Below are 14,028 nucleotides of genomic sequence, written 5' to 3' on the forward strand. Positions count from 1 at the left end.
GGTTAAACAAAGTTGCCACTAAACTTTATTTATTGCAAAAGAGAAATGGAAAATATTGATAAAACTCTTAAATGAAAAGAAGAAAATGGTCACTCCAATCAAATTCGGGTGAGGGAGTCAATTACGCGAGGGTAATGTATTAGTGTGTCATACCCCAAATTTGTCATACCCCTCACTCAAGTTATCTGGATCATAGCTTTCAAATTCATCTGCATTTCATCTACCCTAAGCATTCATTTTCATCATGACATTTATTCATCTACATACAGTCATTCATTCATTGGTTCAAAGGGTTGCAATTGAATTGACTCAACATTGGTTTTTTGACCAAATGATTATATTGATATTGTAACTTGTGATAAAAGATATTGTGAACTCCATTGGATGTTATTGGATCAAGGTTGCATTCTATGGCAAGTCTCCTGGATTAGGTTTTCTTGGTGGGTTTGCTTGGGAAAGAAGATATTATGGTATTGTTGACTTTTTTGTCAAAGTCAACTTAAAACTTGACTTTTTGACCTAATCTTTGGAAGTCTCTCAATTTCATATTCAAGCTATGGCTATTGAATTGAGGCACATCATAAGAAGAAAGGGTTTGGAAGTCATTCATGACCTAGTTGACTTTTGATCAACTATTGACTTCTGGTCAAACAATTGATCAAGTCTTTTGGAGTTCTTACTTTAACTTGGGCTATCAATTTTTTATCATAGTGCTTCATTCAATTTGATTCTTTCAAATCACAAAATTCAAGGGAAAAGGCAAAGTATTTTATTATTTGAAGTACAAGGCGCAAGTCAAGACTGTATTTTAAGAGTACATCTCAATATTCAAAATTACCAAAAAAAACACATTGCATAATTGAAAACTACCTGGAAAGTCAATGTTTGACCCACAATTGACTTTTGGTCACCTGTTGACTTTTTGGTCAAACAGTTGACCAAAGCCTGACCACACTTATCCTAAGCCTATTTTCTCTAATCTTCAGTTTCACCATGCCTTCAATGTTGCCTTCATGTTGCAAAACCTCCATGTATGCTATGTACCATGTCCAACCACCAAAATGTACCTCCAAACCTACCAGTCAACATGCACACCATGTACCAGCCAGCCTGTAGTACCTGCATCAACCATCAACTGTATCAACACTACATAACCTATAACATACCATTCAAAGCAAACTGAAATAGACGTATATCATGCCCATAACAGTCTATACATGAGAGTGGCAACTGAATTCATAGCGGGATCAACATCACATTATACCACTAAATTTTCATGACAATCCAACATGTTAAAACAAATATACATCCTCACAATCCAAAGAAAAACATATGCATACATCATGTTCTAAAGCATACACATTAGCATCATGACCTACCATAACAGTCCAATAGACTTGCATCACCAATGTCCAAAATAGGTGCACCAATGGGGCGACACACTTCAGTATAATTGCATATACAATATCATCATTCAACATAGTATGGAAAAAAAATCATCATACAATGCAACACAAATAAACATTACAAAAACCATGCACATATCCATTCAACATGCAAAGCCAAAGCACAAATTCAAACCATCCCAACTAAACCCTAGTTCATTATTCAACCTACCTCTAACTATTTTAACCTCTCCATTCTTCTGTCTCTTCGTTAACTCTTCTAACAGGTTCACAAACCACTTCTAACTGACATTCACTTCCAGCTAAACCTTTAACTCAACCTATGGTTGCACAAGTTAACTAGGCTAACCAATCTTCAAACCCTTAACCATTCACTAATAGTTTAACTCACTTCTAACTACCTTAAACCTTGTAACTAACTTACACCTCAAGCTAACAAACTCTCAAACCACTCTAACAACCTACTAACAAACCAATAATTGCCTAGCTACCAGCATAACAACCTCTGCCACACAACACTTAGCTAAATGACCAAAATACCCTTGTATTTCAAAATTCCCTCCAATTCGAGTTTAAGCCCTAACTAACCTCTGACCTCCAAATAATCACATCTCTTCCTCACATTTTTCACTAACTTAGGCCAAAATAAACACAAAACCCATTGAAACTCACACTCCAACTAAACCAAATTCTAACTAACTTTTGAAACTTTCTTAACCCTTGATTAAATTTCCCCTTGAATCATTATCCAAGGGTCCACATTCAATCATTTCTAACTAACTTCTAACATCATTTCCCTCCTAAAACCTCTCAACCCTCATCTATATAAACCATATCTCCTTACTTCATCGAAAAAGCTTCAACTACCTTAGAGTTACCTTGTTAAACTCTCATCCCAAACCTCACCAAAATCTCACTCACAGCTTCCTCAACCAATCTCTTCAGAAATATCAATCAAGCTATGAATGAGGTTAAGCATATCCATTAGCACAACCCTAATCCTCACCCCTCTGTTCATAACCTCCATCCCTCGGTTCATCATAAAGTTGCATCGACAACCTTAATTCCTATCTCTACAGTCCTCCTAATCTACCATATTCTACAAGTAGTAAATTCACAATAATTTTCAACAAGAAAATTCAAGAATAAAAGAAGAAGAGGTAGAGGAAGGATTTGTAAAAGCAAAGGCTTAAACTAATACCTAATATTGAAGTTTCTCTTTGGGTTTCTTCAGCATATTCTTCAAGCTCTTCACTAAAATAACTACTAGAACACCCCTCAATTCTATAGGTAAACTTGTGATCACCATTTCTTCATCTATTCCATTTTTTCTTTATACTTGTTTATAACTTGTAGAGCATAGGTTAAAACCCCCATGATTTTTTGGTCGATCTTTGCTTGAGATGGATTTAATTTCAGTTTGAGTTATTTACGGTTCAAACTTTTGTAGGGTAAAACTAACGTTTATGATGAGATTTAGAGAAATTAAAGGATAAAGGAGGATGAATGGGAATAAGATGAAGAAGATGGCGTGGGAATAAGATATTTGGCCCTCCACCACCGCCAAGGACGATTCCCGATGCGGAGGAGCGATTTCTGACCGCCTGAAAAAGAGAGGTGAGAAGAGAGACCGAGAGTAATGAGGGATGAAACTTCCTATTTTCCCGTCTGTTTGCTTCAATTTAAATCGGATTTAACCCATTCCATAATCCAAGGCCCAATGATTATTTACTCATACACACCATCCTTAATTCTCTTTGTCACCTCTTTTTTTTTTACTTTCTAAACTCACAACAAAAAACAATAATTGGGCCAAAGCCTCATGCCCAGAGCGCCTTTGAGGCCTTATACACCCTTTTTTTGGATTTAACAACCACAGGGCCTTTTAAATTTTTTTTTTTCTCTTCTTTATTTTCTTTAGGTGTTTTTAGATCTTTTAGGAGATAATAAAAAGGGCATTGAGCTTTAGTCTTACTTTTAGGCTAATTTTTATTAAATCTTGGGTTTAAAATTATATTAGAAAATAAGATTTATCTTAATCTTTGTTTCTTTATTTCGTTACCGTTAATTCATGATAAAATGGCTTGAATAAAATTTACTTAAATAAAATAGACAATATGACCTATTAACTCTTGCGTACTCCCTTAGGTTTTTTATTCAATTAATTAGTTAAGGTCATTTAATTAATTAATTGAAATAAAAAGACTTTAGGAATTGTACTATGTGTCGCAACCTGAAAAATACAGTGTGCGAAAAAAACAACCGACGAAAGAAAATGACAGAAGAGTCGCCACCGTGCGTTATTTATCCCAAAGGAGGGAAAGGAAACGCTCGAAGTAAACCTGAAAAGAGGAAAGGAAAAGACAAGGTCTCACAACCAAATCTTGGGTTCGGGAGTCGGTTATGCGAAGGGAAGGTATTAGCACCCCTACGCATCTGTAGTACTCTACGGGATCCACTTTTGTAGTTCTTGTCTAAAGGGTGTGAGTTTATCTTGTGCTGTTTACTAAAAAAAGGGGGTTAAATGAAAATGACTCGCGCGGATGTCGCATCCACTACATACGTATCTCATCTGAATATAAGAATCAGAGTCTTCGTAGCTCGGCTGACCTATGGGTTTGGGGGATGTGTGCTCGCTAAGACATCGCGTCTTATGCCTATGTATCTCATCTGGAATGAGAATCAGAGCAAGTCGTAGTTCGGCTAACTACGAGGTTATGGATTGGGTTTTGGACGAACGACGTTACTACGCAATCTATCGGATGCTCGACCTTTGGAGACTTACTCGCCTGTAGTAGAAGGAGTAAACGTGTTAGGAGAAGAAAAATCAATGAGTTGGTAGGTTTAGGGATGCTCATGCAAAAAGAGTCCTGGACAAAGGAACCTTCATAAAGTAAACACAAAACATTGCCTCCTATCGAGGTCTTCCAGCTAGGAAAGTAGTAAAATGCGGGAAAAATGTAAAAGTACCACACGGATGAAGATCCGAGGTAACAACAATTAAAGGAACGATAAACCCTGAGATCCTTCCAAGCTAACATCATCAAAGAAAGTGGGTCAGTACAGGTAATCGGAATGAACCTCCAGGGGTTATCCCACAAATAAAGTGAAACACCAGGCAAACCATCTCTGCAAGAGTCATATGAGCCTTCACAAAACAAAACTCAACAAACAGGTTAGAGAAACAAAATAGGGTAATCAAGAGTTGCCCCCAAATCAAAATGTAACCACATGAATCATGCCCTTTCAATTCACAAAAAGCTCACAAAAAGCAACCAAGGGTAGGAGGCCTAAACCTCTGGTCAAACACATGCATCAAAAGGGTATCAAATTCACCCACAATACCTCATACCCTCAGATGATTCAAATTAAGAGCATAAAATTATGGAAATAAGGCAAACCTGATTGGAGAGCTTGATTGAAATTGAGTTGCACCCGTGAGGTTTACAAAACAATCTTTAGGGTTTATGTGAGGCAGAGGTGATTCTGTGGAGTTGAGTTCCCTTCAGGGTTTGGAGGCTGCTCTGAGTTCTCTGTTAGCTCTTCTCTCACTATCTTTTTCCCAGCCAAGGTAATAGGAATAAAATGAAATTTTCTTTCACTGAAACTCTAAAATTATAACCTGATTTTTGTGGACCTGTGGGCTCAGATGAGAGAGACCCAAGTCCAAAAATTTTCTTTTATTTATTTATTTATTTAATTTATTAATTAATTAATTTATTATTATTATTATTTTTGTTTTTTCGTTTTTTTTTCGTTTTTCGTTTTTTTTTTCAAAACACGTGGGCTTCGCCTAGCGAGCATGACAGCTCATGAACGAACCTTTGCTCCTTCAAGATTAACGTTTTGACTGACGAATAGACCCCTGTTGGCAGTAACTCAAGTCTTTCCCTTGTGTTGACTGATCATTTAAATAGAGCCCACAAAGTGTCCTGGATGATGTTCAAGCTTCTTGGATCCGATTCTGATTGCCATGATGAAATGCAAATGCTAAATGACCTAAAAATGAATGCATGCATGAGGTGTAAAGCGTATGCTTCCAGGAAAAATGAAGGGTAAATTTTGGGGTATTACAGCTGCCCCTATTCAATCAACTGGAGACTTGGAAAGAAGATAGCAGCGACTTTCGTGCTTTCGAGGTATCAAGGGATTGAATACAATAAAAGCCCGAAAATTTGCACTGAAGTGAAGTGAAGTAACAATGCCTGTCAGAATCGGTAAATAGGTGGTCTTGAAAGAAGAATACGTCTGGTACGGTGAGAGTCAGTCTGAATACCGAAAAAGAATGTTAACCTGGATACCAAAATAAATGGTAACACAGAAATAACCATGGCCTGAATGTCGCTTATCAGTCTGAATACTGGAAATGACTTCGATCTGAACATCGGGAGATATGAGATTATTAATATCGGTATGATCACCGAGAGGCTGGCCTGAATGCCACAAGTTGCGTCGACCTGAACGTCGGAAACTTCTTCGATCTGAACATCAGAAAATTGGCCTGAATGCCACAAGTTGCATCGACCTGAATATCGGAAACTTCTTCGATCTGAACATCAGAAAACTGGCCTGAATGCCACAAGTTGCATCGACCTGAACGTCGGAAACTTCTTCGATCTGAACATCGGAAAATTGGCCTGAACGCCACAAGTTGCATCGACCTGAACGTCGGAAACTTCTTCGATCTGAACATCGGAAAATTGGCCTGAATGCCACAAGTTGCATCGACCTGAACGTCGGAAACTTCTTCGATCTGAACATCGGAAAACCGGCCTGAACGCCACAAGTTGCATCGACCTGAATGTCAGAAACTTCTTCGATCTGAACATCGGAAAACTGGCCTGAATGCCACAAGTTGCATCGACCTGAATGTCGGAAATTTTTTCGATCTGAACATCGGAAAACTGGCCTGAACGCCACTTCGGTCTGAATACCGGAAACTTCATGACTGTCAGCATCGGCAGAAATAGGGAACGATAATAGAGGCGGCGCATGGGCCAATGACACTTGCTGAGGATAACAAAGGTAAGTCATGAACAATCTTCAGTCTGAGTACTAGAAACAACTACTGGCTTATCACTTGGGATACCGAGAATGTTTTATGCTTACATGCGTATGTTTGAATTTTTCAATGGCGTAATGCTCCATGAAAATGGAAATGCTACGCGATTTGGGAGGATGCAATGCAATATGATTCTACATGCAGGGATGCGAAATGCTGGGTAGAATGCCAAGCTGAGGCAAGGGGATCTGCTGGGGAAATGATCACCATCTTCTGGACCTTGGAAAGGCTGCTGGAGATGCACAGCGCAAAGAATTCTGTGGGGAAATGACCCGCCACACGGTGTTCTAGCAATGACGAAATACCGAGATTCTGACTGGGGAGAGAACGGCACTGAAAACCTGCTGTTGGGGAAAGCGATAGTGGTTCTGGCAACCACGATCTGCGAGAGATGACTCAGCAGGGGAAGCAAACACTGATACGGTACCGAGGTTCTGCTTCAAGGAAAGAAACCATGGATCTGGCATTGGGATTATCGATCTGGCCTCGAACTCTGAGGAGCAGCCGCTTCTGCTGGGAAGATACAGTCTGGCACTGTCAACTCCGCTGGGGGTATATAGTCTGACACTGTCAACTCTACTAGGGAGTGTATAATCTGAAACCAACGCTTGGGGGGAGGTACAGTGGTGAGAACCTGCCGGGGATTGAAGAATCCAATGCTCTGATCAGCTCTGCAGGGATAAGATACCGAATTCGTCTGTTGACGAAAAAACATTCACGATCATCTGCAGGGGATTTTAAGGAAATGCCCCGAGGGTACCTGTTCTGAATAGACGATCCAAAGCACTTAAAATTTACAGCAATTTTAAATGTTTATTAAGCATGTACCTGTAAAGCTCTTATGTGTCATGATGCAATATTTATCAAAAAATTCGGACGTCATTTTTGCAAACAAAACAGAAAAATGAAAATGAAAACAGAGATATACTGAATAACATGATTTTATTGATTGAACGGTCTCTGAATAGTCATTTACATTAGGAAGCAATCCCTGGAAAGAGGTAATCGCACAACAGATAAAAACAGACATTAATCTAATGGCAATGTGAAATGGATTTCTATTGGGTTCCAATTCTGCTATGACTTGCTCGTCTTCAAGATCCTCCAGATGATCAGCTTTCTGAAAAGAGTGATTGGACTGTTTCCTATCCTTCAAAAGTTTCCAGTCATTGACACGAGATGAGATTCAGAACTACTCAGAACGCAGTCATTCTCTTAATCCCTAACTTTTGCCTGGATCGCCCTTTTCGGGTTTTCAATCCACCGGGATACCCATTTTTGCCTAAGTTGCCTTTTCAGGTTTTCAACTTACCGGGTGTACGATCTTTTCATTTTTAATCCCTAATTTTTGCCCGGACCTTTTCATTTTCTTGGTTCGTCGGGATGCCCATTTTTGCCTGGACTATTCTTTTTATTGTCCAGCGGGTCTATTTCATGCGAAGTATTTTTTAACTGCGTCTGAGTTCACAGGGGAAGTGAAGTTTTCACCATCCATCGTTGCAAGCATTAAGGCCCCACCATCAAAAACCTTGGTGACAATATACGGTCCATCATAGTTAGGAGTCCACTTGCCCCTGTGATCTGTCTGAGGAGGAAGGATCCTTTTCAACACCAAATCTCCGACCTGGAAGCATCGAGGACGCACTTTCTGATCAAAGGCTCTCTTCATCCGACTTTGATACAACTGCCCATGACAAATGGCTGCCATTCGCTTCTCTTCGATAAGACTCAACTCATTGAACCTTGTCCGAATCCATTCAGCTTCGTCTAACTTGGCATCCAACAGGACTCTCAGAGAAGGAATCTCCACTTCAACAGGTAGGACTGCTTCCATACCATACACAAGGGAGTAAGGGGTTGCCCCGGTCGATGTACGTACTGAAGTACGGTACCCATGCAAGGCGAAGGGTAGCATCTCATGCCAATCTCTGTACGTAACGACCATCTTCTGCACAATCTTCTTTATGTTCTTATTTGCCGCTTCAACAGCACCGTTCATCTTAGGGCGGTAAGGGGAAGAATTGTGATGCTGAATGTTGAAGTTCTGGCACAACTCCTTCATCATTTTGTTGTTGAGATTAGAACCATTATCAGTAATGATTCTTTCGGGAATCCCATAGCGACAAATGATTTCTTTCTTGATGAATCGGGCAACCACATGTCTGGTGACCTTCGCAAATGACGCTGCTTCGACCCACTTGGTGAAATAGTCGATGGCAACAAGGATGAAGCGATTCCCATTGGAAGCGGTCGGCTCAATCTTTCCAATCATATCGATGCCCCACATAGCGAAAGGCCACGGCGAAGACATCACATTCAGAGGATTCGGCGGCACATGCACCTTATCAGCATAAATTTGGCATTTATGACACTCCCGAGCATATTTGAAACAATCAGATTCTATGGTCATCCAGTAATAACCCGCTCTCAACAATTTCTTAGCCATTGCATGTCCGCCGGCATGAGTACCGAAGGAGCCTTCATGAACTTCCTGCATTAACATGTCTGCTTCGTGTCTATCCACGCATCTGAGCAAAACCATGTCGAAGTTCCTCTTATACATCACATCGTCTTTGTTCAAGAAAAAACTGCCTGCCAATCTTCTCAAAGTCTTTCTATCATTGTTGGATGCCTCTGCAGGGTACTCTTGATTCTTCAGAAAGCGCTTGATGTCATGATACCAGGGCTTGTCGTCAACTACCAGTTCAGCAGCAAACACATACGCGGCCCTGTCGAGGCGCATCACATCGATCCTGGGAGCGTGGTTCCACCGAATCACGTTGATCATGGAGGATATAGTGGCAAGAGCATCTGCCATCTGGTTCTCATCACGAGGTATGTGATACAACTTTACTGTTGTGAAGAAATTCAATAGTTTTCTCGTGTAATCTCTGTAAGGGACCAGATTGGGCTGGAGAGTGTTCCAATCACCATTCACTTGATTGATCACCAGAGCTGAATCTCCGAAGATGTCCAAAGTATTGATTCTCAAATCAATGGCTTGCTTAATACCCAAGATACAGGCTTCATACTCAGCTTCATTATTGGTGCACTCGAAAGTCAGCCGAGCGGTGAAAGGCATGTGGGCACCTTTCGGAGTTGTAATGACAACACCAATTCCACTTCCTCTGGCGTTGACGGCCCCATCAAACATTAAAGTCCACTTTTCGTCTGGATCAGGTCCCTCTTTAACAACTGGCTCTTCACAGTCTTTCATCTTGAGGAACATGATATCTTCATCTGGAAAATCAAACTCCATCGACTCATAATCTTCAACCGGCTGTTGAGCAAGATAGTCTGACAGAATACTCCCCTTGATGGCTTTCTGGGAAGTATACTGGATGTCGTACTTTGTCAGTACCATTTGCCAACGAGCGACTCTTCCGGTGAGAGCTGGCTTCTCAAATATATACTTGACTGGATCCATTTTGGAGATCAGTAAGGTTGTGTGAGACATCATGTATTGTCTCAATCGCTTAGCAGCCCATGCAAGTGCACAACATGTTTTTCAAGCATTGAGTATCTCGACTCGCAATCTGTGAATTTCTTACTCGGGTAGTAGATGACATGCTCTTTCTTACCAGTCTCGTCGTGTTGTCCGAGAACACAACCCATGGAATTGTCCAGTACTGTCAAATACATAATCAGCGGTCTCCCTTGGACCGGAGGCACAAGGATAGGAGGATTCTGCAAATACTCTTTTATCTTCTCGAACGCCCTTTGACAATCATCATTCCACCTGATAGCCTGATCTTTTCTCAACAATTTGAATATTGGCTCACACGTGGCTGTTAGGTGAGAGATGAACCTTGCAATGTAGTTCAACCTCCCTAAGAAACCACGGACTTGTTTCTCTGTTCTTGGCTCAGGCACTTCCTGTATCGCTTTCACTTTGGCCGGATCCACCTCAATCCCTTTTCCGCTAACAACAAAACCCAGTAGTTTTCCAGATCTCACCCCAAAAGTACACTTGTTCAGATTAAGCCTCAGCTTGAATTTCCTCAAACGCTCAAACAGTTTCTGCAAATTCACCAAATGTTCTTCTTTTGTCTGAGATTTGGCAATCATATCATCAACATAAACCTCGATTTCATGATGAATCATATCATGGAACAGAGTCACCATCGCTCGCTGATATGTTGCTCCGGCATTTTTCAGACCAAACGGCATCACCTTGTAGCAGAAGGTGCCCCATGGGGTTATGAATGTTGTCTTCTCCATGTCTTCTGGTGCCATCTTAATTTTATTATAGCCAGAAAAGCCATCCATGAAGGAGAATACCGAGAACTGAGCCGCGTTATCCACCAAAACGTCAATGTGAGGTAAGGGGAAATCATCTTTAGGACTAGCCCTGTTCAGATCCCGGTAGTCAACACACATCCGTACCTTTCCATCCTTCTTAGGTACCGGAACGATATTTGCAACCCATGGCGGATAATTTGTGACCGCTAGAAATCCTGCATCCAACTGTTTTTGCACTTCTTCCTTTATCTTGACAGCCATCTCTGGTCTTGTTCTTCTGAGCTTCTGCTTGACCGGAGGACAACCTTCTTTGAGCGGCAAGCGATGTACCACGATGTCTGTGTCAAGCCCTGGCATGTCCTGATAAGACCAAGCGAAGATGTCAACATACTCTTGCAGCAATTCAATCAACCCCTTCTTCACATTGTCTTCCAAAGCAGCCCCTATCTTGATTTCTCTCTTGGCGTCCTCGGTGCCGAGATTAATCACTTCAACAGACTCTTGATGCGGTTGAATGACCCTTTCCTCTTGTTTTAATAACCTGGTAAGTTCTTCAGGGAGTTCACAGTCTTCATCACCCTCTTCTTCAGCTTGAAAGATTGGATTTTCAAAGTCGAAGCGAGCCATAGCAGAACCGTTATCAATAGGATCCGGTGATGTGCATCTACATGAGTGATGGTATGTGCTTATGAGTGTGAAAAAAAAAGTGGAAACTAAACAAAACATTGCCATTTTTTTTAAAAAAAACTGCAAAAATAGAAAGACAGGGAACGAAATATTTGAATGCAAAAAGACGTCCTTTATTTATGATAAAAAATGCAAGTGTCACATAGATGAGCCCTACAATGAGTCATTACGCCCTGGCGGAACGTAAGACTTGGATATGCATGAATAAACAAAGAAAATTACTCCTCTAGACAAGTGGCTTAGACAATCTCCTCAGAAGACCAATTGTTGAGAACTTCACTAGGGATCCTCGGACGCACCCAGTTATCGATGTCTCAATCACTATCCCCATCTTCATTGTTGACCGCAGAGACTAATTTGACTTCTCCTTCAACCATGTTAACGTTGGCTCCACCATGCTGGGGCATGGGATTGTTGACGACATTAGGAGCTGGTGCAATGTTAACGGCCTTTGAATCAATGAGGTCCTGAACTACGTGCTTAAAAGCTTTGCAGTTCTCAATATTGTGGCCAGGTGCCCCAGAGTGGAAGCTACACCTAGCGTTGGCATCATAACCCACCGGAAGCCTACCAACGGGAGGAGCCAGAGTGTGCAACTGCACAAGTTGTAGTTGTTGAAGACTAGAAAGCAACTGAGAGTACGACATTGGAAGGGTGTCGAAACGCCGGTCCATCGTCCTTGGCCTCGGTTGATAGGCGGGTCTGTTACCCGGTCGTTGTGGTTGGTACTGAGCTGGTTGACGCTGTGGTTGTTGTTGTTGTTGTAGTGGTGCTGCAGCTGGAATGGTCACAGCCGCAACATACGGTTGCTGATGATAGTTCTGAAAGTTATTCCTCCGGTTATCCCTGTTCTGATAAGAAGATATGGCACTTGCATCCCCTTCTCTCCTCTTTTGTCCCTGAATGAATGGCTTCTTCACCCCTGATGAGGATCCACCTTCACTCTGGGTCTTGTATGTTCTCAGGTAATTCTCCACCCTCTCTCCGGTAGAGACTACATCAGCAAATTGGAGGCATTGCAACCCACCAGGCGCTCCAAATAAGGTCCTGGCAGAGTGTTCATGAACATGTTATCCATTTCCTTCTCCAATATAGGAGGTTGAACACGGGAAGCTGTTTCTCTCCAGCGTTGAGCGTATTCTCTGAAGCATTCATTGCTTTTAAGAGATAGATTTTGAAGTTGAGTTCTGTCCGGAGCCATGTCTGCATTATACTGATACTGCTTCACGAAAGCCTCAGCCAAATCCCTCCAGCAACGGATGTAGGCTCTGTCCAGCCTCAAATACCATTCCAGGGATGCCCCAGCTAGGTTGTCCTGGAAAAAGTACATAGCAACTTTTCGTCATCGGAGTATGCAACCATTTTACGGAAATAGGCTTGCATATGGGTCTTCGGGCAAGAGTTGCCATTGTATTTGTCAAATGTCGGGACCTTGAATTTCGGTGGCACCCTCACGCCTGGGACCAATCCCAAGTCAGCAACGTCTACTCCCAGAGGATTCTGTCCTTCCACTGCCTTCAACCTCTCTTCTAATCTTCTAAACATGGGGTCCACACCATGACCCATACCAAAGTCTTCCTGAAGCAGGGGGAACTGATCGTCCTGATCATCATGAACGGGCTGTTGACCGGAGGTGACATGTAGGATTGGGATAGGCCCCGGTCCATTGGGTCCATTAGCCTCTCCAGCTGGAGGATCAGTCACCGTCTCTGGTTGAGCAGGGGGATTCCTCTGTATCATCTACTTGAGCTCTTGCTGTCCCTGAGCCACCCCTTGAACCACATCCATGAATTGATTCATGCGGATTTTCATCTCGGCGAACTCTGCCTGTAGGCTTTCCATTACTCTCTGTTGGTTTCTGCAGGTACCGTACCGGTGAATGCCTGGGTCAGCTATCCTGCTGATTGAACACCAAACAAACTGAGAACACTGTGGCGGTACCTGTTATGCAAGACATGTTAATGAATATGTAAATGCAATGACATGTTTATCAATTCCAAAGGTATTCTACCCCCTTGATTCCAGTCTCTCAATAGATAAACGATGTAAAAAAAAGACTAAGCCGTTGATGAGAACCAAGAAAATTCCGACTAGAATCAAGTAGAAGATATAAACCCCACAGAAATGGATAAACATGTGTGAATGATTATGAATGCAAAATGATGTGATGTAAAATGATGTGAATGCAGTGCAGTGGCATGGGAATCAGGATCGCTGTATTTGCTTGAACATCTGTCAGGTTGCACTGTCTGGAGAGAAATTAAGAGCACACCAAACAAAGGTCATGGGATGGATCATGTTATCCTTAATATCAACCACCCATTTTGGTGGATTATGGTTTACACCTTATCAACACCCAAGTTTCATTGATATTAAGGATACCTGATCGGATCAACCATGAATCAAGGGTTTGTTGCAAGTCACGGGCATGGAGTTTAGGTTAAGAACCACCCAAAAGGAGTGTACTAAGGTTTAAACCTGCCAAACATGTTCTACAAAAGGTTCCCATAGTCATAATCCCATCTTTCTGATATTATCGGAGGAACGACTACTCGTATTCCAAAAATATTCTCAAGAGAGACTCTTATGAGTGTAGTATCGCGTAATAATCGTATCAAATCTTACACTTGA

At 41.6% G+C, this 14,028-nt stretch overlaps 1 long non-coding RNA gene across 1 annotated transcript; it reads right to left on the minus strand.

The window, feature by feature from the left end:
* Positions 1-746: 746 nt before the first annotated feature.
* Positions 747-3,182, minus strand: LOC127088100 (uncharacterized). Its single transcript, XR_007790121.1, has 2 exons — positions 2,608-3,182; positions 747-1,119 (listed from the first exon to the last, which is right to left on the minus strand). It is a non-coding gene; the product is annotated as an uncharacterized LOC127088100 (long non-coding RNA).
* Positions 3,183-14,028: the final 10,846 nt, after the last annotated feature.

Source organism: Lathyrus oleraceus, chromosome 5, assembly GCF_024323335.1.
Source record: "Lathyrus oleraceus cultivar Zhongwan6 chromosome 5, CAAS_Psat_ZW6_1.0, whole genome shotgun sequence".
Taxonomy (NCBI): Eukaryota; Viridiplantae; Streptophyta; class Magnoliopsida; order Fabales; family Fabaceae; genus Lathyrus; species Lathyrus oleraceus.